This window comes from Sus scrofa, chromosome 2, assembly GCF_054392235.1.
Source record: "Sus scrofa isolate SSC_HxYL_T2T_F1_AM1 chromosome 2, Sscrofa_HxYL_maternal_Yorkshire_Landrace_v2.0, whole genome shotgun sequence".
NCBI lineage: Eukaryota > Metazoa > Chordata > Mammalia > Artiodactyla > Suidae > Sus > Sus scrofa.
The window spans coordinates 122,243,849-122,269,862 of record NC_139384.1 but is presented as its reverse complement, the minus strand read 5'-3'; the positions used below and the strand labels follow the sequence as shown (position 1 = coordinate 122,269,862).

General features: G+C 33.2%; 1 long non-coding RNA gene across 6 annotated transcripts in view; it reads right to left on the bottom strand.

The window, feature by feature from the left end:
- The window catches only part of LOC110259772 (uncharacterized), an 835,641-nt gene that overhangs the window by 809,355 nt on the left and 272 nt on the right, over positions 1-26,014 (bottom strand). The window lies entirely within an intron of this gene.

Sequence of the window (26,014 nt, the reverse complement as noted above, 5' to 3'; positions counted from 1 at the left end):
AAATACACTTTAGCATTATATTTTAGATATCCCAAAGCTACTTCTTTAGAATGGCTAGAATTCTTAGTTAACAATGTGGCTTTTATACTCTTCACAAATGCGTAGCTTTATTTATGTCTACCATTCTTTCCATTATATACATTGGAGTTAAAAATTCATCATGGAACCAACAGAAATAATTTTGAAGGTTCTATCATTTTAGGGCAACAGAGCTGAATTTATTAGTTTATTTACCTCCAATCAGTCATGTCAGTATAATATTTCAGCTGCAATTTGTGTGGTGTATTTATGACACTAATTTAGTTTTGGAAATAAAGTAGAACTTTAATATATATTTCTTGAATTAAATAGAATCATACCATTCATTCATTAATTATGTAAGCTACTAGTAAATATTTGAGTTGGTAAAATATTTGACTGGTAACATAAAAAACTTTTTCAAAACATTTTCTATCATTCCTCTAGCAATGTAATATTATATATCAACTTATTTTAATGTTTACTTATCCTGATGAAGTCGATTGTCCCTTACAATATTTTAGAAAAACTGAACTTTGAAATAAAATATGATAAATTTTCCAATATACAACAGACAATTTTCAAATGAAGGAAAACACACAATTTTCAAATCAAGGAAAAATCAGCATGAATCAGAAGATAGAGAAATCCAAGTAAGAGAACACATGAGTGCTCACTCTGTAGGAACTTACTGGGAATAACTGTCCTCAGACTTGACCCAGAAGATAAGTGCTTCCTATTTGGGAAAAAGGAGAGTAGCATTTTTTTTCTGTGGAAAGCAGAATTGGTGATACTCTAAGTGATAAATGACAAAAGCTTTTCTTGATCAAACTCTAATCAGGCTCCTCTCAGACCTCTTCCTGACTAGGACTCAATATTTACTTACTAAAAATTACTGCAGGAAATCAGCACAAATGATTTTATCCATCCTTGCTTCAAACACACACACACACACACACACACACACACACACACACACACACACACACACACAAACAGACTTGAAAAACACTATTATAATTGCATAGTTTCTAACAGCTTAAGAATGCATCACTAAGATGGGCCCAGGTACCTTTACAATGCCTGCCTGAGAAAACTTTAAGGCTGTCAAAGGGTTTTACAGTTTGCTCCAGGAAACACTTGAACACAAGGGCCTCTGCCTCCCAGTCTTACTGAGAGGAGGAGGTTAAGCACCAGAAACACCAGTTAGCAAATCCAGGTGGCCTAATCACGTGGACAAATCCCCTTTCTGCTTTTTTGAATGTCCACTTCCCTGACTCTGCTCAAGCCCATAGAGATCACTTTCACTTTTCCCTTAAAATGCTATAACTTGTGCAAAAATGGAAGGTGAATTCAGTTTATGGTGGATCCTCTTAACAACTGCAACAACATATCACTGAATAAAATTTGTTCATATGGTCCATGTAAAAGAGGAAGATTAGAGGCACAGTGTGCACCACCAGGAAAAAGTTGAGGAGCTGCCTACCCCTGACTGAGTGCTTGAACAAAATAAATAAATAAATAAACTATAAGAAATTAGTAACCCAAACCTATAACCTGAATAAAATGTAGGAAATTGCCACACTCAAAGTTCATAAATAATGTTATATCATTATATTAGTTAAAATTTATCAAACTAGAGGTAAATTAACTTTTTCAAGATTAGTGCAAAATTAAAAGCTGTAAAAAAGGGGAACAAATATGAATAAGAACAAAAATAACTAAGGAAGCACTGAATGAAAAAACATTTAAAAAATTTGAGGGGACAGGATTAAGATGGCAGAGTAGAAGGAGTGGAGTTCACCTTCTCTCATAAAAGCAGCTAAATTACAAGTGACTGCTGAACAACTTTCAATCAAATAGACTGCAAACTATCAAAAAAGATATCTTACACCAGAAAACAAAGTGGAGGGCACACCAAGATGGTAGGGAGATGATTACATGATATAAGGAACACTATACCTGCCAGGTGGGCAGCCCACAGACTGGAAGATAACTGTATCACAGAGACTCACCTACAGGAGTGAGAGTTCTGAGCGCCATGTCAGGTCCCCGAACCTGGGGGTCTGGCATTGGGAAAAGGAGCCCTTGGAGTATTTGGCATTGAAGGTCAGTGGAGCTTGTGTGCAGGAGCTCCATAGGACTGGAGGAAATGGAGACCCCATTCTTAAAAGGTGCATAAGGATTCATGTGTATTTGGTCCCAGAGCAAAGCAGAGATTCGAGGAATCTGAGTCAGACCTAACTGCAGATCTTAGATGATCACCTGGGAAAACAGGGAGTGACTGTAGCTCATTGTGGGGGAAGGACACTGGAGTCAAAGGTCGTGGGAATAATCATCAGTGTGTGCTCCTCTAGAGGGGGCCATTTTGGAAAATTCTGGCCCCACACATAAGGGCTGAGAAGCCTCGGGCCAAAGAATAATTTGTGTGGTATCACAGCCCAACCCATCATCAAAGAGACTGCCTAAAGACTCCAAGGCAAAGCACCACCTCTACTCTCACATAGAGACAAAGCACCACCCACCAGAGGGATAAAAATCAGCTCTGCCTACCAGTGGGCAGGCACCAGTCCCTCTATGAGGAAGCCTACAGCAAGCCCACATAACAACTTAAGCCACAAGGGGGGCATATATCAGAAGAAAGAGAGGCAGACTTCCCACTGTGGTGCAGGAGAAACGAGTCTGAATAGTAACCATGAGGTTTCAGGATGGATCCCTGGCCTCGTTCAGTGGGGTAAGGATCAGCATTGCTGTGGGCTGTGGTGTAGGTTGTAGAACTGGCTCGGATCCTGAGTGGCTGTGGCTGTGGTGTTGGCCAGCAGCTGTAGCTCCCATTCATCCCCTAGGCTGGGAATCTCCATATGTCACAGCTGCAGCCCTAAAAAGCAAAATAAATAAGTAAATATATAAGAAGAAAGAGAGGATACAACTCAATTACTCTATTATCTGCAAAATAAGTAAATAAATAAATAAGAAGAAAGAGAGGATACAACTCTATTACTCTATCATCACACACGAAATCTATACAAAATGAAAAGATAGAGAATTATGAATCAGATAAGGGAGCAAGAAAAAAATCCCAGAAAAACAGCTAAGTGATCTGGAGATTATCAACCTCCATGAAAAAGACTTTAGACTTATGATAGTAAAGACGATTTAAAATCTTGGAAATAAATTGGAGGCAAAGATTGATAAATTACAGGAAACACTGAGCAAAGAAATACAAGATTTAAGGATTAAGCAAGCAAAGATGCAAAATACAATAACTGAAATAAAAAAATTCATTAGTAGCAACCAATAGCAGAATATAGGAGGTAGAAATACGAATAAGTTAGGTGGAGGAAAGACTATTGGAAATCACTGATATGGAACAGAAAAGAGAAAAAAGACTGAAAAGAAATGAAGACAGTCTAAGAGAACTCTGGGACAACGTTAAACACACCAATATCCATATTGCAAGGGTGCCAGAAGGAAAAGAGGGGACAAAGATTCAGAAAAAAATATCTGAAGAGATAATAGCTGAGAGAGTCCCTAACATGCGAAAGGAATCACTCACTCAAATCCAGGAAACAAAATGATTGCCGTATAAAATAAACCCAAGGAGGAACACCTTGAGACATATTAATCAAACTGACCAAAATTAAAGACAAAGAGAAAATGCTAAAAGCAGCTAGGGAAAAGAAACAAATAACATACAAGGGAACCCCAATAAGGTTACTGGCAGATTTTTCAACAGAAACTCTGCAGGCCAGAAGGGAGTGGCATGATATACTTAAAGTGATGAAAGGAAAAATCTTTCAACCAAGATAACTCTACCCAGTAAGGCTCTCATTCAGCTTTGAAGGAGAAATCAAAAGCTTTACATATAAGACAAAAGCAAAGAGAATTCAGCACCACTAAACCAGCATTACAACAAATACTAAAGGAACTTCTCTTGGTGGAAAAGAAAAGGTCACAACCAGAAAAAAAAAAAAAATTACAAATGACAAGGTTCACCAGTAAAGGCATATCTATAGTAAAGGTAGAAAATCATCCACACAGAAATAATGCTACTAAAATCAGAAATTGTAAGAAGAGGAGGGCATAAATGCAGGACCCTGAAGATGCACTTATAATTAAGAGATGAACAATTTTAAAAAATCTTGTGTATATTTATATAAAGAGACTACTATATCAAAACTTCAGGATAATGGCAAACCAAAAATCTATAATAGATACACACACATTCCATCCAAAGACAGAAGGAAACACATTCTTCTCAAGTGCACATGGAATATTCTCTAGGATTGATCACAATCTGGGCCACAATTCAAGACTCAGTAAATTTAAGAAAATTGAAATCTTCTCAAGAATCTTTTCTGACCACAATGCTATATGACTGGAAATAAACAATAAGGATAAAACTGCAAAAAAAAAAAAAAAAACCCACAAACACATAAGATTAAACAACATGCTAGTAAACAACCAATGGGTCACTGAAGAAATCAGAGAGAAAGTTAAAAAATACCTAGATGCAAATGACAACAAAGACACAACCATCCAAAACCTATGGGATGCAGCAAAAGCAGTTCTAAGATGGAAGTATATAGCAATACAGGCCTACCTCAAGAAACAAGTAAAAGCTCAACCCAACTTTACACCTAAAGCTGCTAGAGAGAGTACAGACAAGATCTAATGTTAGCAGAAGGTAAGAAATAATAAAAATCAGAGCAGAAATCAATGAAGTAGCAATAAACAAAACCATAGAAAAGATCAAAGAAACTAAAAACTCACTATTTAAGCAGATCAACAAAATTGATAAACCCTTAACCAGACTCATCAAGAAAAAAAAGAGGACCCAAATCAATAAAAGTAGAAATGAAAAAGGAGAAGTTACAAGGGACATAACAAATACAAAGGATCTTAAGCGACTACTACATGCAACCATAGGCCAATAAAATGGACAACCTCGAAGAAGTGGATAAATTCTTAGGAAAGCACAATCATCCCAGACTAAATCAAGATGAAGTAGAAAAGATGAAAGGACCAATCACAAGTACTGAAATTGAAACTGTGATTAAAAAAACTTTCGACAAATATAAGTCTGGGACTAGATGGCTTCTCAGGTGAATTCTATCAAACATTTAGTGAAGAACTAACACTTATTCTTCTGAAGCTATTCTAAAAATTTTCAGAGGAAGAAATACTCCCAAGCTCATTCTATGAGGCCACCATCAACCTGATACCAAAACCAGACAAAGACATCACAAAAAAGAAAATTATAAGCCAATATCAGAATGAGCATAGATGCAAAAATCCTCAACAAAATACTAGCAAAATGAATCCAACAGTACATTAAAAGGATTGTACAGCATGATCAAGTGGGATTTATCCCAGGGATGTAAGAATTCCTCAACATCCGCAAATAATTAGTGATATATCACATCAACAAGCTGAAGAATAAAATCCATATGATCCTCTCAATAGATGCAGAAAAAGCCTTAGACAAAATCCAGCATTCCTTTCTGATAAAAAAACCCCCAGAAAGTGGACATAGAGGCAACCTGCATCAACATAATAAGGGCCATATATGACAAACCTACACTTTCAATGATGAAAAGCTAATATCACTTTCAATGATGAAAAGCTGAAAGAATTCCTGCTAAGGTCACAAACAATAGACGGATTTCCATTTCTACTACTTCTATTCCCATAGTTTGGAAGTCCTAAGTGCAACAATCAGAGAAGAAAAAGAAATGAAAGGAATCCAAATTGGAAAGGAAGAAGTGAAATTATCACTATTTGAAGATAACATGATACTATAACTAGAAAATCCTAATTATGCTACCAGAAAACTGTTAGAGCTCATCAATGAATCTGGCAAAGTTGCAGGACACAAAATTAGTACACAGAAATCAAATTATTTCTATATGCTAATAATGAAAGATCAGAGAGAGAAATTATGAAAACAACCCCATTTACCATTGCATCAAAAAGAATAAAATACTTAGGAATAAACCTACCTAAAGAGAAAAAAGAACTGTACTCTGAAAACTATAAGATGCTGATGAAAGAAAACAAAGACGGCACAAATAGATGGAAAGACATAGCATGCTCTGGGATTGGAAGAATCAATATTGTCAAAATGACTATATTTCACAAGGCAATCTACAGATTCCATTCAATTCCTATCAAACGACCAAGGAGATTTTTCACAGTACTAGAACAAATTATTTTAAAGATTTTTTGGAAGCACAAATCATCAAGAATACAAAAGCCACCCTGAGAAAGAAAAATAGAGGTGGAGGAGTCAAGATCCCTGACCTTGGACTATACTAAAAAGTTACAGTCATCAAAATAGTATGATACTGGCCCAAAACCAGAAATACAGATCAGTGGAACAGAACAGAAAGCCCAGAATTAAATCCACACACCTAGAGTCAACTAATCTATGAAAAAAGGAAGCAAGAATATACAATGGAGAAAAAACTGTCCCTTGAATAAGTGGTGCTGGTAAAACTGGACAGCCACACATAAAAGAATAAATTAGAACACTCCCTAACACTGTACACAAAAATAAACTCCAAATGGATTAAAGACCTAGATATAAGACCAGATACTATAAAACTCTTAGAGGAAAACATAGCCCAAACATGAAACCACAGCAATATCTTCTCAGATCCACCTCCTAGAGTAATGACAATAAAAACAAAAATAAATGGGACCTAATGAAACTTAAAAGTTTCTCCCCAGCAAAGGAAACCCTCAACAAAATGAAAAGACAACACATGGAATGGAAGAAAATATTTGCAAATGAAGTGACTGACAAGGGATTAATCTTCAAAATTTATAAACACCTTCTGCAACTCCATACCAAAAAAACAACACCATCCAAAAATGGGCAGAAGATCTAAACAGACAGTTCTCCAAAGAATATAAAGAGATGTCCAAAAAACACATGAAAAGATGTTCAACATCACTCGTTATTAGAGAAATACAAATCAAAACCACTCTGAGGTACCACCTTACACCAGCCAGAATGGCCATCATCAAAAGGTCTACAAATAATAAATGCTTGAGAGGGTACAGAAAAAAGGGAACCCTATTAACTGTTGGTGGGAGTGTAAGTTGGTGCAACCACTGTGGAAAATGTTATGGAGATTCCTCAAAAAATTTAAAATAGTATTACCATTTGATCCACAGATCCCATTCCTGGGCATCTTTCCAGAGAAAATCATGACTTGAAAGGGTGCATGTACTCTGATGTTCATTGCAGCACTATATACAGTAGCCAAGACATAAAACCAACCTAAATTTCCACTGACAGAGGAGTGGATAAAGTGGTACATGTAAACAACAGAATATTACTTATCCATTATAAGGAAAGGAAAAACGGCATTTGCAGCAACACGGATGGACCTAGAAATTATCATGTTAAGTGAAGTTAGTCAGATAGTGAGGCTCCAAAGTCAAATGCTATCACTTATATGTGGAATTTAAAAAAAGGATACAATGTAATTCTTTGCAGAATAGAAACTGACTCACAGACTTTCAAAAACTTTTGGTTACTAAAGAATACAGTGTAGGGGGGGGTTGCTGGGGGGTTGGAATGGAAATGCTACTAAAAAATTAGTTGTGATGACCATTGGACAACCATAAATGTAATCAAATTAAGTGACCTAAAAAAACAACAAAAAGTGAAAAAACATAAATTAAGTGTATCTGAAAATTGAAGTGAAAAAGTTAAAATGATAAATATAGGACTATATGCAAAAGTAATTGGTAAGAGTCAAATAACAGTCCTAAAATTGAAAACAGTGACTTTATCATGACAATGTTTGTTTTTTTAATCAGTCTTATTTCCCTATTTTTCTTTCAAATAGAAATACTATTTTATTTTTTCAAATATTCACTATTCTACCTAGTTTAATGCCTCAGAGGATAGTCGTTCAAGCACAACTTTCAAGGATAGGTCCGACTGGATACAAGGAAAAACCTTACTACATAGCTAATGATTTAGTTCTGGAATAGGAATATACTACAATTTAGCTAAATGAGACATGACTAAAAGAAAATCATGACCTTATTAAGAAAAAAATGTTTACCTTCTTCAACTGAATCATATGTGGATATTCTACCTATAACATTATAATATACCAATATATATTATATATTAATATACATATGAATAATTTCATATAGGCTATAACAATTATATAGAAGCACTGGAAATGGCAAAGAAATGGAAAGTAATTTGATATTGAAGATATGAACTTGACTGCATAATAAACCTATCCTGGAGCTAATACCACCTCTGGACTTTTTATTATATGAGGTGCTTTATTTCGGTTTTCTGTTATTTACAAGCTGCATCATCATAACTGATACACATTTAAATATAAAACTCAGTGGATAACTCAGTGGATATGTGAACAAAAGTAAGTTACATAAGCCTAGAGACAGCATAAAAATGATGAGAAAAATATATGAAGAGATTATTATCAGAAATTAAAATACAAGCACTAGAGATTTAAAAATTTAGAAGTTTTTAAAAGAAACAAAACACATATATATATATATATATATACACATATGTATTATGCATACTGTAAAAGTAATATTTTGCTATATATATTAGCTTTATGTTATCCCCTTCCTAGGTTTATATTTATATAATCTTTCTCATATACAATGCACATGAATACACATATTCATGAATATATTCATATATATATATATATATATATACACTTACATACATGCATACACAATTGTGCCACGTATTAGAAATGCCAAACACATTCACGATAAAAATAAGAAAAAATTAACAAAGACACACACTGAAGCGACAAATTTTCGCTGGTGAGCATGTTATCAATTTGTTTCTCCTTTGCAAAATTCTCTCAAAATTTAAAGCCAAGAATTATACCTTGCTTTCCTTAATTAACTTATGCTCCTCTAATCAATTCACTCACAACAATAGCATATGTCACTTATTTTCATCATTTAAAATAAAACAAATTTCGCTTAAGAATGGAATATATTCCATCTGACTAGAAATTTATTTCATTTATTTAAACTGCTGTATCTTATTCAACTGTGCTAATTTATCCATACCCATTATTGGTGAATACAATCTGTATTTTTTAACACATATTTATGGAAAAATTAATATTAACTGAGGAGAGTTGGACAGGTTCATTATGAAGTAATTTATACAAAATAAATATATATTGTATATGGTTTTAGATATATTTCAGATATTAAAACATTTATGGTTTAAATTCATAAACATGATTACATTAAGGGATAATGAAGAAAATGGATCTCAGAAGGAAAGCACAAAGGTATCTGTAATTTATACTTTACATATGTATGCAGAAAACAAAGAATGAGAATATTAACAGATATTCTGGGTGATATATGGGTATTCATAGCATTATTTTCTGTTCTTTTATTTTCATAAACATTGTTGAAACAAAAATAAATTCAAAAAGTTACATCACTATTATACTGTAAAACTAAATTCTGAGGTCTCAATTGGCATGGCTGCACAGTCAGTCCATAATACACAAATAATTACATGTGGTCAGAAGTCAGGTAGATGACCTCAAATGAGTAATTGAACATTTTGAATCTTAGCCTCCTTATAAATAAAAGCAATACAATAACTGCTTGCCTTACACAGCTACTTTGAAATTTAAATGAGAAAATATATTTATAAAGTCCATGAAGTATAGAAGGGAATATACAAATGTTAGTTTGTCTCCCATCAGTAACTTGCCAGTTTCTTTTATAACTCATTCCAGAAAATAGGAACCATTTCAGTTGCCTTTATCCTTAATAATCTGCTTAATCAATTACTCTAAAGATATTCTCTGATATTCTGGGAAAGCATTTTAACACTTTAGAATTTTCAAAATCCAGATTAATCAGAATTCAATAGTAACAATATTGAAAACATTTGTTATATTTTATAGAACTATCTTACATGTTTTGAAATAGCAATTTTTTTCATTTTGTTGGTTTTTGAATACAATAGCTAATTATCTGTTCATTTTCATTCTGGAAATTTTACCTTTATTTAAATTATATTTAAATTTTACATATTTCTGTTTGTATTATTAGCTGAACACTTCCTCCTAAAACTAATAATTTAAAAAAATAAACAAGATTTTTAAAAACAGGTTGGTTTGTTAATGACAACTTTTTTTTTCTGTGAAACGGAGTTAGGGCATTACTGAATGCCACTAATATTCAATAAGGCAACTGGTTTTGAAAATACCTTCACCTTTGAGAATCTGTCCTTTTTCAGTCTGGATTATTTGACTAATATTTAATAATATGTTGCTATGGTAAGAGATAAGAGGTAGAAAGTATGTAAGATGTGGGATCAAATATTGCATATTAAGGTAACTTCATCCTTATAGATCAATTTTTATTTATGGTTTGATATATAATTGTTATACCACATATTTTTCAAAAGAGGTAATACTCTGACACGGCAGGAAATTGCACACCAAAATATATTTTACATACATAAATACTTCAACATACACACAAACTCTCTCTCTTCTGAATTTGAAAACTGATCACTTAGAGGATACGTAGTTTTCAAATATGTCTATCAGATGCCATCTAATGAAGAGAAACTTAAAAATAAAACATGCATTGTACATGGGAAATTTAGGATTGTAAATCCACTTCCTAATGCTATAATACTCACAGTAGCCTGTATCCATGGCTTTCTAATAATTATAATCTGATTTGCCCCCTGTGTTAGAGATATAATTATGTTAACAGCTTTCCTACACAGGCACCATACATTGCTATTATGAAGCTAACTTCATTTAATTAGAATCATGTAGTAAATTAGCAGTTATAAGAACTGCTGGGTACAAAGGGATCTCCATTTTCTCACCATTTACTTAATCCTCAATGTTAAGATTACTTCTCTCTGGATTTCCATAGCAAAATCACCATCACCTTCCTCAGATGTTGATTCAGCATTTGTATGTATTTGGAACACTTTTCTCTGGATATCCAGAAGTTAGGATTATTGAAACCTGTCCTGCTCCTTGTTGGAAATACACAGGAGTGCAGAGAGACAATGCTCATGTGAATGCATTCTTTTTCTTTCAAAGCAACTATTTCTTTTTTTTTTTTTTTTTTTTTTAATGACTTGGTAAGGAGTTCCCATTGTGGTGCAGTGAAAACTAATCCAACTAGGAACCATGAGGATGCAGGTTTGATCCCTGGTCTCGCTCAGTGGGTTAAGGATCCAGTGTTGCCATGAGCTTTGTGTAGGTCACAGATGTGGCTCGGATATGGTGACCTGGCATTGCTGTAGCTCTGGCATAGGCTGGTAGCAACAGCTCCGATTAGACCCCTAGCCTGGGAACCTCCATATCCTGTGAGTGTGGCCCTAAAAAGAAAGAAAAGACAAAAAAAAAAAAAAAATGACTTGGTAAAAAGAGTACTATTAGCTAGGGAATAAATGGAGAGGCAGAATGATTCCTTTTAAAAGGAAGTTCCCAGATTTTATTAGCACTTTAGCGAGAAGACTTTTTATGCCTAGTGCTTGGTGAAAACATAAAATTAAATTACATTATTGTTTATCCCATTATTGGGCTTATGGAATGCTGTGAAGTTGATCAATAATGTCTTTGTGTGTAAGTATGTTGTAATTCACTGGATTTCAATTTCATTAAGATTTATTTTCACAACAACAAAAACTACTAGTTTTAAGGAGAAATTATAAAAATCCTAGAGCATCAAAAACAAACTTATTTTATTTATTTGCCTAATACAGAAGAGACACAATACATATTTAAAATGTCATCTCATCTTGGCCTTTCAACGTATGTTAATTCAATAAGTATAAAAGAAAAACTCTATAAATAACTTCCAATTTGTGGTTATATGATCAGAGTCTGTAACTAATAATTCAGTCTTCAGAAATAAATATTGAAGAAAATCTCCAAAAAACATAAAAAGTAATCTAAAAAAATTTGTTGTCTACTTTCTCTTTGGTTCCACAAATGCCCTGCCAAGCAATCTCTAAACACTACATATTAAACATATATAGAAAACATTTTATATATGTTGAAAGTGAAAACTATATTCAGAATTTTTTTGGTCATCAAACAAATGAAATAGATGAGGATGTAGTTTAGATTGTTTGATTGTTCTCTTACCCAGTGAGAACACACCATTTATTTGGATCTGGATTATGTGAGGTGTGGCTCTTTCAGTTATGAACTTCTACTGAGTGATATGCTGATCCTTGAGAAAGATTACATGGCCCCAGAGGCATTTCTGAAGGCCGACAGGGGATTTCTGTTTCATTAGAAGCAGGCTCCTAGAGTGCAGTATCCATCTCTCAGGAGCAGGGTTTTGTGACCCTCAGCCGATTTGACTGGGCTGGCTCTCTGCCTTTGTTGTTCTTAAACCCTCATCTCACAGAGACAGTTACCATCTGTAACCTGCCTTATGCCTGTCTAAAGTCCTCAGGCCTCCTTCCAGTAAGCCTGTGCCTTTTACTCACTGGGAAATTCCCCATCCCTTTAGTTGGATCCTAGCTACTCTTACTTTACATACATATAACTTAGATATGCCACATTACTTTGTTTTAAAGCACATTATATTGGGAATGGGCAAATTTGGAAAATGACGAGGGATTTCTACATGGTTGCTTTTATGAAAAAGTGATAGAGATACAGAAAAAGGACTAAAAAAGGGATAAATATGACTAATATTGTGCTACATTGAAGTGTTTAGAGCTGTTACTGCTATAAGACAAACCCAAAAACTGATTTTGTAATAAGGATCTGGATGTTAAAATGCAAGTTATATTTACTAGATACATAAAGAAGATAGGCAAGTTCCTTGGAGAATTGTCAACAATTAAAAAATTCTTAATGCTTACATTGGAACCAGACATTCTGATAATACAACTACAAAGAACTATGTATTCTTTAAGGTTCTAAATCATATTTAATTTTGTCTTTTTAAAGGTGCTAAAGATTTCCATATAGCAACCTGAAAATATGTACATGCACACTCATGGTAGCAAGAAAAGATCATATAGTGACAATCTGCAACTGTTCTTTTCATCTCTGGCTGTTTTTATCAGATTAACATTCCTAAACAGAGACCACAAAAAAGAGAAAATCTGAACAGAGCCATAACCAGTAAGAAGAATGAACTGGTAATAAAAAATCTGAGAAAGAAAAGCCCTGGACCTGTTGATTTCACTGGTGAGTTCTACCAAACATTTAAAGAAGAATTAACAACAGTTCTTCTCAAACTTTTCCAAAAAAGTGAAAGGGAGAGAATATTCCCTGAATCATTTAATGAGGCTGGCATTATCCTGATACCAAAGTCAGACAAATAAAAACTACAGTCCAGTATCCTTTATGAACATTAACGCAAAAATCCTCAAGAAAATATTAACTGAATTCAACAGCATATTAAAAGAATCATACACCACAATCAAGTTGGACTATGCTCCAGGAATGAAAATATCCTGCAATATATGAAAATAGACTAATGTAATATACTGTATTAACAGAATGAAGGATAAAAAATACTCAACTGATGCAGAAAAAACATTTGACAAAGTTTAACACCTTTCATGATAAAAAATAATTCAACAAACTAGGAATAGAAGGAATCTACTTTAACATAATAAGTAACATATATGAAAGTAACACAGTAAAAATCATAATCAACAGTAAAAGACTGAAAGCTTTTCCACTAAGATCAGAAACACAGCAAGGCTGCCCATTTTTACCATTTCAATTCAATATGGAACATGTACACCTAGCCAGAGTAATTATTCAAAAAAAAAAAAAAAGATACAAAAACATCTTTCCCCTCTTTTTCAATAGATTTTTCCTAGCTCTCGTATAATAAGCACTGCATTTGCTCAGTTATTTAAATATGTACCTATTCCTATCCCCTGACCAAGAGACTCCTTAGAAGGCAGGGTTAATGTTCCGGTTTTCACTATATCCTTAGCCTTAGTACAATTTGTGACACAGTGAAGATTTGTAATGAGGGCTTCTTTAGTAGATGGATACTTGTATTTTGGGGCCAATTTTTTCCAGTGGTTCAAATAAGCTAATCTTACTCTCTGTGCAAAATTTCAAGAGTGGAAAAACAGAGTATAGAGATTAGAAAATGCATTTTCCCCTTTAGATGTGTCTAATTCATGTGGGAAAATAATATATCCAAGAGATGCTTTCCCACATATAATCTTGCTCATTTGAATCAAGAATCTCAGAATTCTAACATTTGCCCTCCCAATCAGAAAAACTTGGGAATCTCTCTAAGTCACAATTGAATCAGGGAAGTACCTGAATTACGTTTACTTTCTTCTGCATATTTTTTGACATGGGTAAAATATTACACCATGTCTAACATAGCTACTATGACAGCAAAAAAGGCAGCTAAACAGTAACAAAATTTTCTGATGGATTCCATGACATGACTGTAATTGCTGGCAGACTGTATTTCTTAGGATTATAATTTATTTTTCTTTGTGGGTATGTAAATCCTGTGTTCAAGTAAAACTCTTGACAGCATTGCATGAGTACCAACCTTTACATGGATAATTTATAAGAAACTCTACAAAGCATCTAAATGATCTTATTCGAGTATCTCGGGTAATAAATACAATGCTAAAATTCTGTATTCCAAAGATAAAATAATTTTGACCATCTTTATTAGAGAAGAAAATTAGGAAAAGTAGGTGTAAAAGGAGACATATCAATGAGATTCTATTTGTCAATTACTTGCTCCCTGCCAGACAATGTACTGTTTTAAGCTTTTAAACACTTCTTATGTAAATATATCACTTTTTACTCAATGAAGAGATAGTGTTATTGTGCCCATTTTACATAAGCAGAAATAGAAAAGAAAGACTAAGCAATTTTAATGTTATGACTTAGAAAGTAAATGTCTGGATTAAATTCAAACCCAATTCTATCTGCCTGATTTAAAAGGCCATGCTATCAATTACTTACTCCTCTACTTTTCATAGTAAGATGCCTTCTTGACTACTATGCTCTATACTTTCCCCCTCACTGGGAATTTGGCTGTTCTTTTAGATTACTTGGTTGCTCAAAGAGGAAGCTAGGGAAAGTATTTGAAAAGTAACTGAAATTTTGTGACAGGACATATAAATACCTCTGTTGGAAAGAAGAATGTCTGAAAAAAAATGTTCCCTTTCTTATTTATGAAGCATCACATTCTACAAATGAATAGGAAAAGATCTAGAAGTAGTAAGGACTATCACATACTGAACACTCTGTGTGCCAAACATCATGCTAAGTATTTTACATGGTTCTAATTTTTAAAACATTGTCTAAAAGTAAATGTTAGTTACAAATGAAGGAATTACAGCTCAGAGAGATTAAACTGTCTGCCCAGTGATTTCAGAGCTAAGGCTAGTAGTTGTGGTTTGCATACAAATACTTATAATGAATAAAATGCCTGTGTACTCTCTACTCTAGCAAGGTAGAGGAAGAGAGATTGACAATATTGAGGGATAAATGAATCTTATATAGAGATAAAAAGAGATGGCATCACTAGCATAAGACAATGCTATAGAAATGATGTTTTTTACCTTAGATTACTAATTCAGAGTTTCTACAGATTAAGCAGTAATCCACTTTAAAGGATATAAATAATATATCAATTGATATTTATACCTATCCTTTAGTAAACAGTGTTTTGTTTATAGTACAACAAAACATTGTTTTATTTACATTGTATTGTTCACAACATAATCTCCATTCTTACAAGAACCTTGTGAGTTAGGTGAGTTAGGTCTTTCTAACTCTGCATTATAGATAAATAACACAGACAGAAAATATCAAGGTCTTGCTAAAAGTAATGGAGTTCATTGGTAAATACATTAAGAATTCAAAAAGACAAAAAAAAAAAAAAAAAAAAAAGGAGTTCCCGTCATGGTGCAGTGGTTAACGAATCCAACTAGGAACCCTGAGGTTGCGGGTTCGGTCCCTGCCCTTGCTCAGTGGGTTAAGGATCTGGTGTTGCCGTGAGCTGTGGTGTTAGGTTACAGACGCAGCTCGGATCCCGCGTTGCTGTGGCTCTGGTAAGGCTGGTGGCTACAGATCCGATTCGACCCCTAGCCTGGGAACCTCCATATGCCTCGGGAGCGGCCCAAGAAATAGCAAAAAGACAAAAAAAAAAAACAAAAAAAACAAAAAAACAAAAACATGAATTCAATGCATCTCTGGTTAATACCCTGCCCTCATTAAAGGAAAACATTGTTAATGATATCCCATTAATGACATTCTACAAACTGACTGTAATTTACACCCAAAGCAACATGCTTCACCAAAAATAAATAAATAAATAAATAAAATGGAGATTTTTGAACTAAATGAAGAATTAACCAAATGAAGTTGGTATAGCCCCAAGTTAACCAGACTTTAATTCTCTTCAAGATCTATCACAGACAGTAAAACTCTGTGATCAAGACAAAAGCCGTATCAGTTAGAAGACAATGAGAAGTTGGGGAAGGATAGCTGAATGATCTTGTAACTAGCAAGAACACTGCTTATCCTTGAAGTTAATGCATCAGAGAAATTGCTACTTTTCAAGCATCTCTCATTTCTGAATTCCAGTATGCTGTGATGTCAGAATTGTATTCTAACTGAACTTGTAAACAAATTATTATCAGTTGCAATTGGTTGTGGCAGAGATAAATAAAACCTTAACAGGTTGTTTATCTCAAGGGAACACAAAAATCAAGAATTCAGTATGCATTCTATAGTTTGTTAGAATTTTTTAGTTGATGGAAAAATGTATTCAGAGATATAAGGTAATTAAGGGATATTCATGTTTTTGACATTCAAATATAACTAAAAAATGCTGATCAATGCCAACAAGAAGATCTGTAGAGAACTACAGTAATATGCAATATTTTTCAATAGTGGCTTGGATCATGACATAGAAACCACTCTTTTCATATTGTGGATGACAGATTTAGGAGGATTATCTAATATATTTCATGACAGTGGCAGAGTTCAAAAATCTTGATAGGCTTGAATGATGGACTGAAACCAATAAAGAATTTGATGAAATAAATATAAGATTCTCCATTTAGATTAAAAACAGGTTACACAAATGTAGCTTCAGAGACTTCTATCTCAAAAGAGCTCACTGAAAAAAAGACTATTTTTAATTTTGTAACAGAACTCAACTGTGAGGCAAAAAATGTTTTTAAAGGTTAAATTCTAGGCTGCTTTATTAGCTCTGTTAAATGTATGTAATCCCTACATGGCAATGTTTTTCAAAGCGGGAGTCAAGATCCATTATTGAATCGTGAGTCTGTTAGTGGGTCCTAAAGAGCAACTTATTTTATTTTCATAACTAAAAAGAACATAACAGGTTAGAATATGATGGATCAAATAAAATATATAAATTCTCATTACTTATTCAAAGCAATAATGAGAGACAGATTGATTTGATTATTATTGGGATGATTAATAGATCCAGAATTCAACAGCTTTAACCCTTATGTGAAATATTTTATAAGTAAATATGAAAAATTTATTTTTTATTGGAGTCATATTTATATTCCATTACCATTGTTTTTATATGACCTATATTTTATTATCACCTTTTTCAAAAAAAAAAATCCCATTTTTTAAATTTTGAGAATTTAGGTTTTATTATAAAACTAATATACACATTTTGTAGATAATTTAAAAAAAGTAAAAAGGCTAGAATTAAATTAGTTATAAATACTCAAAACAAACCCACTGTTATTTTTTACTGTATATTCTTTACTTATTTTTATATAAGGATTTTTTTAAATTGGGGGTTTATTAAGATTGGTTTCTTTCCATTTTTTCCATTAATCTGGAAGATAATTATATTTTGAAAATACTATTTTTGTTACTTTATAAAATACTATTATATTTGGTAGGGAGTCTTCTACATTATTACCATTTTCTTCTAAATAGTCTTAGATAACCTTTTTCTTTTATCAGATGAAATCCTGTATAGTTTTTACAAATTACAAAAACAACCTAATTGGTATTTTATTGGAATCACATATCTGTAATCTATGTTTATAGGCAAAGGCATTATAGTTTTCCTCCTTTACATCCATGAATATAGGATATGTCTCTCACATGTAAAAAATAAATCTCCTCCTAAAAAGGAGCTATATGTCCAATAGAATCTCTCATATTGTACTTCTTGATCAGTTAATTTGTCTCTAAAATATGATGAAATTATGTTATTAAAATTTTATTTTCCCTGAAGAGGAAAAAAAGGAAGACCAAGAAAAGTGCTCTCCTAAGGGAAACAGAATCTAAATATTTTGAGGAATATGCTGCAACTTTTGGCTAAATCGAAATACTATCCTTTACAAACTATCAATCTTTCAAATGGAAATGATAAAAGAGAGTATAAAATTCATCACAGTCTGAAAATCAACTTGAGACAGAGAGCCTTTACTTATTATTTTCCTTCTTTGAGGAGTCATCTAAGTTGTATTATGATGGTGATTTTTTATTCCTAGTTAAAATTATCTTTCGTGTGATATAGCATTCTTTAAGGTGGACATTGCTAGATATGAAACACAAATGAACATTAGCAATATTATATTATTCAACATAAGGTAGAATGGGTGGTCTTGTGGTTTTAAAATATTAAATTGTAATTTCAGGGAGCCACAGAAGAAGACAACAATAAGAAGAAAAAAACTTATTACAGATTGAAAAAAATAGTCATTAAAACTATCCATAAATTAACTCTTATTGAGTCCAGGATTTTGAAAATAAGTATCAATGTTCCTCATCAAATTTAAGTAGAACTGAAAATCAAGTATTGTTCATGATAAGCAGAATTAGGATAAGATAGTTGAAATAAAAATAAGTAATCTTGCTGATTTAAAAGTTATCCATGAATTTTTAAATTTGTCATAAATGCTACCCACAGTGAGTTTGATAGAGCTATGTATTAGTTGTCAACATCTCAAAATAGTTTTAGATAGACTCAACAAGCAAAATGAAGAACTGAACAAGAAAGGACATTCAATTTCTCATTTTAACTGAGTTTACACCTGCAATTTCAAGAGACCAAATGGTAAAGCATGCCTGGAATTATTTAGTAGTACACATGTTACAATGGAAGCCGAGAAGCTCAGGAAATGGTCTGGACTGACTAATGTGCTCAGAAACCTCTGACTGCCTGAAAAAACAAGAAAATATGAAAATCAGTAATGCCAACTAGATGCTAACTCAATAGTGAGAAGAACCAGACACACAATATCTAAAATAATACACACAACACAAATGAAAAGGAAAAAATATGTAGAAATTTCAAAGATTAAGTTATGAGTAAACATTTACTTAGTATATCTCCTGTGCAAAGCACTGTTTTCAGAGCTGGAGGACATGGTAATAAATGAGATAGATAAGAGTCCCTGTTCTCATAGACGTATTTTTGGGGTAGCATATGGTTGCTGACATGTGGAGGGATTTGAAAATTAGGTAATAAACTAAATTATTATTTCAAAAGAACAACAACAGAAAAAGAACTCAACAATTTTTAGATAGTGGTAAGTGGAGAAAGAAAACAAAAATCAGATGGGGGAATGAATAATTTGTTCTCAGGCTCAAGAGATGTTTTAGAGAGCAAGAATATTATAAAAGACCCTGTAAGCAAAGTCCAGCTTGAATTTAAATGCATGCAAATAAATAGGGGTTATATTCTGGGAGTCATTTAAGGCGGTAAAAATGAAGAGATTACTGAGTCATAGAATATGAACTGAACTTTCTCAGGATATTAATGAAGTATATTAATATATCCTAGTTTCTACTCATTTTGTATAATGCATTCTCTAGAGGCAGGGGGATATGGAAAAAGAGAACCCAGAAATTTTAATTTAATGATAAAATCGGAATTTAATAATACATGTTAAAATGTTAGATTCAAAATATCATTGATAAGTGGCCTTCCTTGGAATATTTTTAGTTTTAGTAAATCAACTTAAGGTATTTTCTTCCATATTATGATCAAGGCACTGTACTAAGTTTCCACAAAACAAAATTATGAAGGATTTTAGTGAATTTACAAAAAGGTAGAAATGAATGTTTTCCAAAGTCAGAACAAAGCAAGTATCATGGGATAAATTTACAGTATTGTAGGTATTTAAGAGATGTGATGTTTCACATTCATTAAGAATGGAATATGCAAATCAATCAGTGTGACACACCACATTAATAAACTGAAGAATAAAAACCATATGATCCTCTCAATAGATGCAGAAAAAGCCTTTGACAAAATCCAACACCCATTTCTGATAAGTGGGCATAGCAGGAACCTACCTCAACATAATAAAGGACATATATGACAAACCCAGAGCGAACATCATTTTCAATGGTGAAAAGCTGAAAGAATTCCCACTGATATCAGGAACAAGACAAGGATGTCCACACTCACCACTACTCTTCAACATAGTTTTAGAAGTCCTAGCCGCAGCAATCAGAGAAGTAAAAGAGATAAAAGGAATCCAAATTGGAAAGAAAGAAGTAAAACTATCACTATTTGCAGATGACATGATACTATACCTAGAGAATCCAAGAGACTCTACCAGAAAACCATTAGAGCTCATCCACGAATTTGGCAAAGTTGCAGGATACAAAATTAATACACAGAAATCGACAGCGTTTCTATATACTAACAATGAAAAAGCAGAAAAGGAAATTAGGGAAGCAATTCTGTTTACCATCGCATCCAAAAGAACAAAATACCTAGAAGTAAACCTACCTAAGGAGACAAAAGACCTGTACTCTGAAAACTACAAGCCACTGATGAAAGAAATCAAAGATGACACAAAAAGATGGAAAGATATACCATGCTCTTGGATTGGAAGTGTTAATATTATCAAAATGACTATACTACCTAAGGCAATCTACAGATTCAATGCAATCCCTATCAAAAGACCAAGGACATTTTTCACAGAACTTGAACAAAATATTTTAAAGTTTGTTTGGAAGCACAGAAGCACAAAAGACCCAGAATAGACAAAGACATCTGAAAAAGAAAAATGGAGATGGAGGAATCAGGCTCCTAGACTTCAGACTATACTACAAAGCAACAATCATCAAAACTGTATGGTACTGGCACAAAGACAGACATATAGATCAGTGGAACAGGATAGAAAGCACAGAATTAAACCCACACCCACCTACAGCCAACTAATCTATGACAAAGGAGGCAAGACTATACAATGGAGAAAGGACAGCTTGTTCAATAAGTGGTGCTGGGAAAACTGGACAACCACATGCGAAAGAATGAAATTAGAACACTCCCTAACACCATACACAAAAATAAACTCCAAATGGATTAAAGACCTAGATATAAGACCAGACACTATCAAACTCTTAGAGGAAAATATAGCCCTAACACTGTCTGACATCAACAACAGCAACATCTTCTCAGATCCACCTATCAGAGTATTGACAATAAAAAGAAAAATAAACAAATGGGACCTAATCAAACTTCAAAGTTTCTGCACAGCAAAGGAAACCCTAAACAAAATGAAAAGACAACCCACAGAATGGGAGAACATCTTTGTGAGTGACTCAACAGACAAGGGATTAATCTCCAAAATTTATAAACACCTTCTACAGCTCCATACCAAAAACACAAACAACCCCATCCAAAAATGGGCAGAAGATCTAAACTGACAATTCTCCAATGAAGACATACGGATGGAAAAAACACTTGAAAAGATGTTCAACATCACTCATTATTAGAGAAATGCAAATCAAAACCATGATGAGGTACCACCTTACACCACCTAGAATGGCCATCATCAAAAAATCTACAAACAATAAGTGCTGGAGAGGGTGTGGTGAAAAAGGAACCCTAGTACACTGTTGGTGGGATTGTAAATGGGTGCAACCACTGTGGAAAGCAGTATGGAGAGTCCTCAGAAAACTAAACATAGAACTACCATCTGATCCAGCAATCCCACTCCTGGGCATCTACCCAGAGAAAACCATGACTCGCAAAGACACATGTACTCCAATGTTCATTGCAGCACTATTTACAATAGCCAAGACATGGAAACAACCTCAATGTCCATCAACAGAGGAGTGGATCCAGAGATGTGGTAAATATACACAATGGAATATTACTCAGCCATTAGAATGAACGAAATACTGGCATTTTTAGCAACATGGATGGACCTAGAAACTATCATGCTAAGTGAAGTCAGCCATACAATGAGACACCAACATCAAATGCTTTCACTGACATGTGGAATCTGAAAAAAGGACAGACGGAACTTCTTTGCAGAACAGATGCTGACTCACAGACATTGGAAAACCTATGGTCTCTGGAGGAGACATTTTGGGGGGTTGGGAGAGGTACTTGGGTTGTGGGATGGAAATCTTGTGAAATTGGATTGTCATGATCATTATACAACTACAGATGTGATAAATCCATTTGAGTAATAAAAAAAATTTAAAAAAGAATGGAATATGGCTTCTAAAATATTTCTGACATGTGATATACAAATAGAAAACACACTAAAAGTTAAACATGAGCAATTGAAAGATTAATAAAGATCAGTAACAATGCTTAATACTGACATAGACAAAGGGATAAAGTATATTTTGAAAATGTGGGATATATGGTCAAATATATGGTTTATTATTTCTCTTATATAAAGAACTGATTACTAAAAGAATGATTTACTTACCAAATGGATTTCAAAATTTTTGTTGAAAATGCATGATAATGACCTTACATTAAAGCATCTATAATTGAGAATAAGAAATAGGAATGTAAAATCTGACATTTTCTAAGAACTATTATATAACATGTTCATGAAAATATTGTAAGACGAAATATTATAGTAATGGCTTCCTGTTCAGGAGTACCCTTATAAAATAAAATAACAAATTTGTTCTCTTGGGAGGTAGTTTGAAAGTTAGCTTTCATGACTAAAGTCATTAGCTAATTAATATGCTCATTCTTTTAATTTTTTGACCATCAAATTAGTGTCCACAATATGACTTCCAAAGCTCCTATATTTATAAAAATGATTTAAGGTATACCTGTTACTAAAAGATTAGCATAAACATAGACACTGTGGATGCCAATTAATGATACCTTTTAACGATTAATTAATTATACATCCTAATTATGCAATTTTCATGTACATTACCTATCCTAATTAAATAATTAGAATATGTCACTAGAACTTTGCTGCAACATAGTGAAAGACCTTAATGTATCTTAGTAAAAAAAAAAAAAAAGAAACATAGTCATTCAATATTTTCCTACATAAGGATAATAGTATCCTAAAAGGGGATGAAATAATAGCATACAAATATAGTTACTATTTTCCAAAGAATTTCTCTGGATTCAGTTTATGTGCATATTCTCAGAGAAAACAAAAAATAACTGTACTTCTCATTGCACATAATAAAGGAATTTCAATATTATCAGTGATATTATCTTTGTAAAGATTATCAGTCACTTTGCATTTTTTTTGAAAACATAGCATCAAAATTGTGATGGATAAGAAACTCAAAGTCAAGATGGCAGGTTGTGGAAACTTACATTTCTGTATGCAGATAAGTTAGTTATCAATATACCTCTTTTCCCCACTAATTAAATCCCTGGAAAGTATATACAAGTTAATTTAATAGAACATGGAACAATGTTAAATATGATGACCCAAGGAAGCTCCTGAAAGGGAGTCTCAAAATACCTAAGCAACTATTATAAACTTTGGCTGAAGTCAGGTAAATGGTTTTGAGGAACATCAGGCTGACAAGACCTGAATCTAATACTCATTCTTAAATCACTAAAATTGAGACAACCATACACTATCTATTACCTACCGTGATACAAAATGAATCACATATACTGAAATAACATTCTTGCAGGGGAGAGGGAGGTGGGGGCACCTGGATCTAATTACCAGTTTATAGGCAATATGAAGGATAAAATCTCATGTTAAACTAAGCTCTGAAGCTGTAATTAGCCAAATCCAGAGTTTGGGAAATTCTAAGGAGTACACAATTAAGCAGCATCAACTATTAAACGACCTGAGGAAAAAAAAAAAAAGATGAGGAATGTTTACAGAGTAAAGGTAATTTAACATACAGATCAACCAAATAAAACATGTGAAACTCATTTTGATCCTGGTTCTATCATCAACTGTAGAAGACATGTTTGAGATAATGAGGAAACAGAAAGTAGGTATTGGATCATATTACAGAATTATTATTTTATAAGATGTTATTTTGTCTTGGTTATGTTTAAATAAAATGTCTTTCCCTACTGATATACACACAGAAACTTAGCATGGAGTTTTTTTATTTTTATTTTTTTCCTTTTTAGGGCTGCAACTGTGGCAGACGGATTTCCTCATGCTAGTAGTCAAATCAGAGGTACATCTGCCAGCCTGCTCCACAGCCACAGCAACGCTGGATCCCTGACCCACTAATCAAGGCCAGGGATCAAACCCTCATCCTCATGGATACTAGTCAGATTCGTTTCTGCTCTGCCATAATGGGAACTCACGGCATGGAATTTTCAATCATCTGAGATTTGCTTAAAAATAAAACTGAAGCAAACAAACACACAAATAAATAAATAAATAAAAAGTGTGGTTATGTGTGCTGTGGGGGAAGGGAGATAATTGTAATAGATGTGAGAGGGAGAAAAATGACCACCCCTATCATCCAAGAAGTCCAGGTCTTAATCCCAGAAACCTGTGAACATCTTGTTATATAGTAACGGATAATCAAGGTTTCAGATGGAAGTTAGCTCTTCAGCTGAGCTTGAGATGAGGGAATTATCCTGGAAGACTCTGAAGCAGGATCAGCATGGAGGAGAGGGTGTGAATCAATGTATCATAAAGGTCCTTCTAAGTATAAAACAAGAGCAGAAGAGGGGGAACAAGGAAAATGGCAACATGAAAAAGACTTGGCCTGATGTTGCTGGCTTTGAAGATGGAAAAATGACATCATGGGGCTCTTGAAGGTTAAAGGGCAAGAAAACAGATTCTCCTTTAGAGTCTCCAAAAAGGGAATACAGCCCTCTTTTAACCCAATGAAATACATTTCTGACTTATGATCTCTAGAACTGTTAAATAATAATCTACATTGTTTTAAGCCACTAGGTTTGTGTTAATGTTATTATTATTTTTACAATAGCAATAGAAAAATAAAGTACTAAGTAATAGTTACATGAGTTTCATTTTTCTCCCTACTTTTGAATTCATTTCAAACTTTTCATAGTGAAACTTTAAAAAGTTATATTAGGATTCTGAATTTTCCGTTACCAATATTGTGTTTAAATTCCAATAGCGCAATAACAAAAAGCTTAATTTAAGAACATATGAAATACAACAAATATGACTGGTTATAAAGATGCCATTTATATATAATCAGAGATGTCATAATGTAATATAATTATTTGAATATCATGGCATTGTTAAAGAGAAGGAAAAACGTGGGCAGTCTCTTCATGTCAGATTTATGGGCACATATTTAAAGGCAAATATATCACATGATGAAATCATCAATTAGTCAGAGAAAATGGCACACACCATGCCATTTTGTGTTGAACATTAAATTTTTTTTTGGAACATTCATTGTTAATTTTGGAATTTTGGAAGTAAAACTTAGTTAAAACAGCAAATTCCTCCATAAACACCGCATTTTTAGACCAAAAGTCAAAGGGAAGTAACCTATTATTTCCTTAAACTGAAATTTAATATTATAATACAATCATAATACAATTGTCTTCTCATGAGTATTTTTATAAGCCGTAACAGCAGACTGTAACTTTTTTGAAGGTAAAGGATTTTTTCCTCTCGTCAGGAAAACAATTCCTAATGCTCTCAAAGAAAATTAATTTTATTTCAGCAAATTCTTCAAAAAAAGATTACTTCACAGTACAAAGAAAATGATTACTTAATGGCATTTTCCCTTAAAAAACC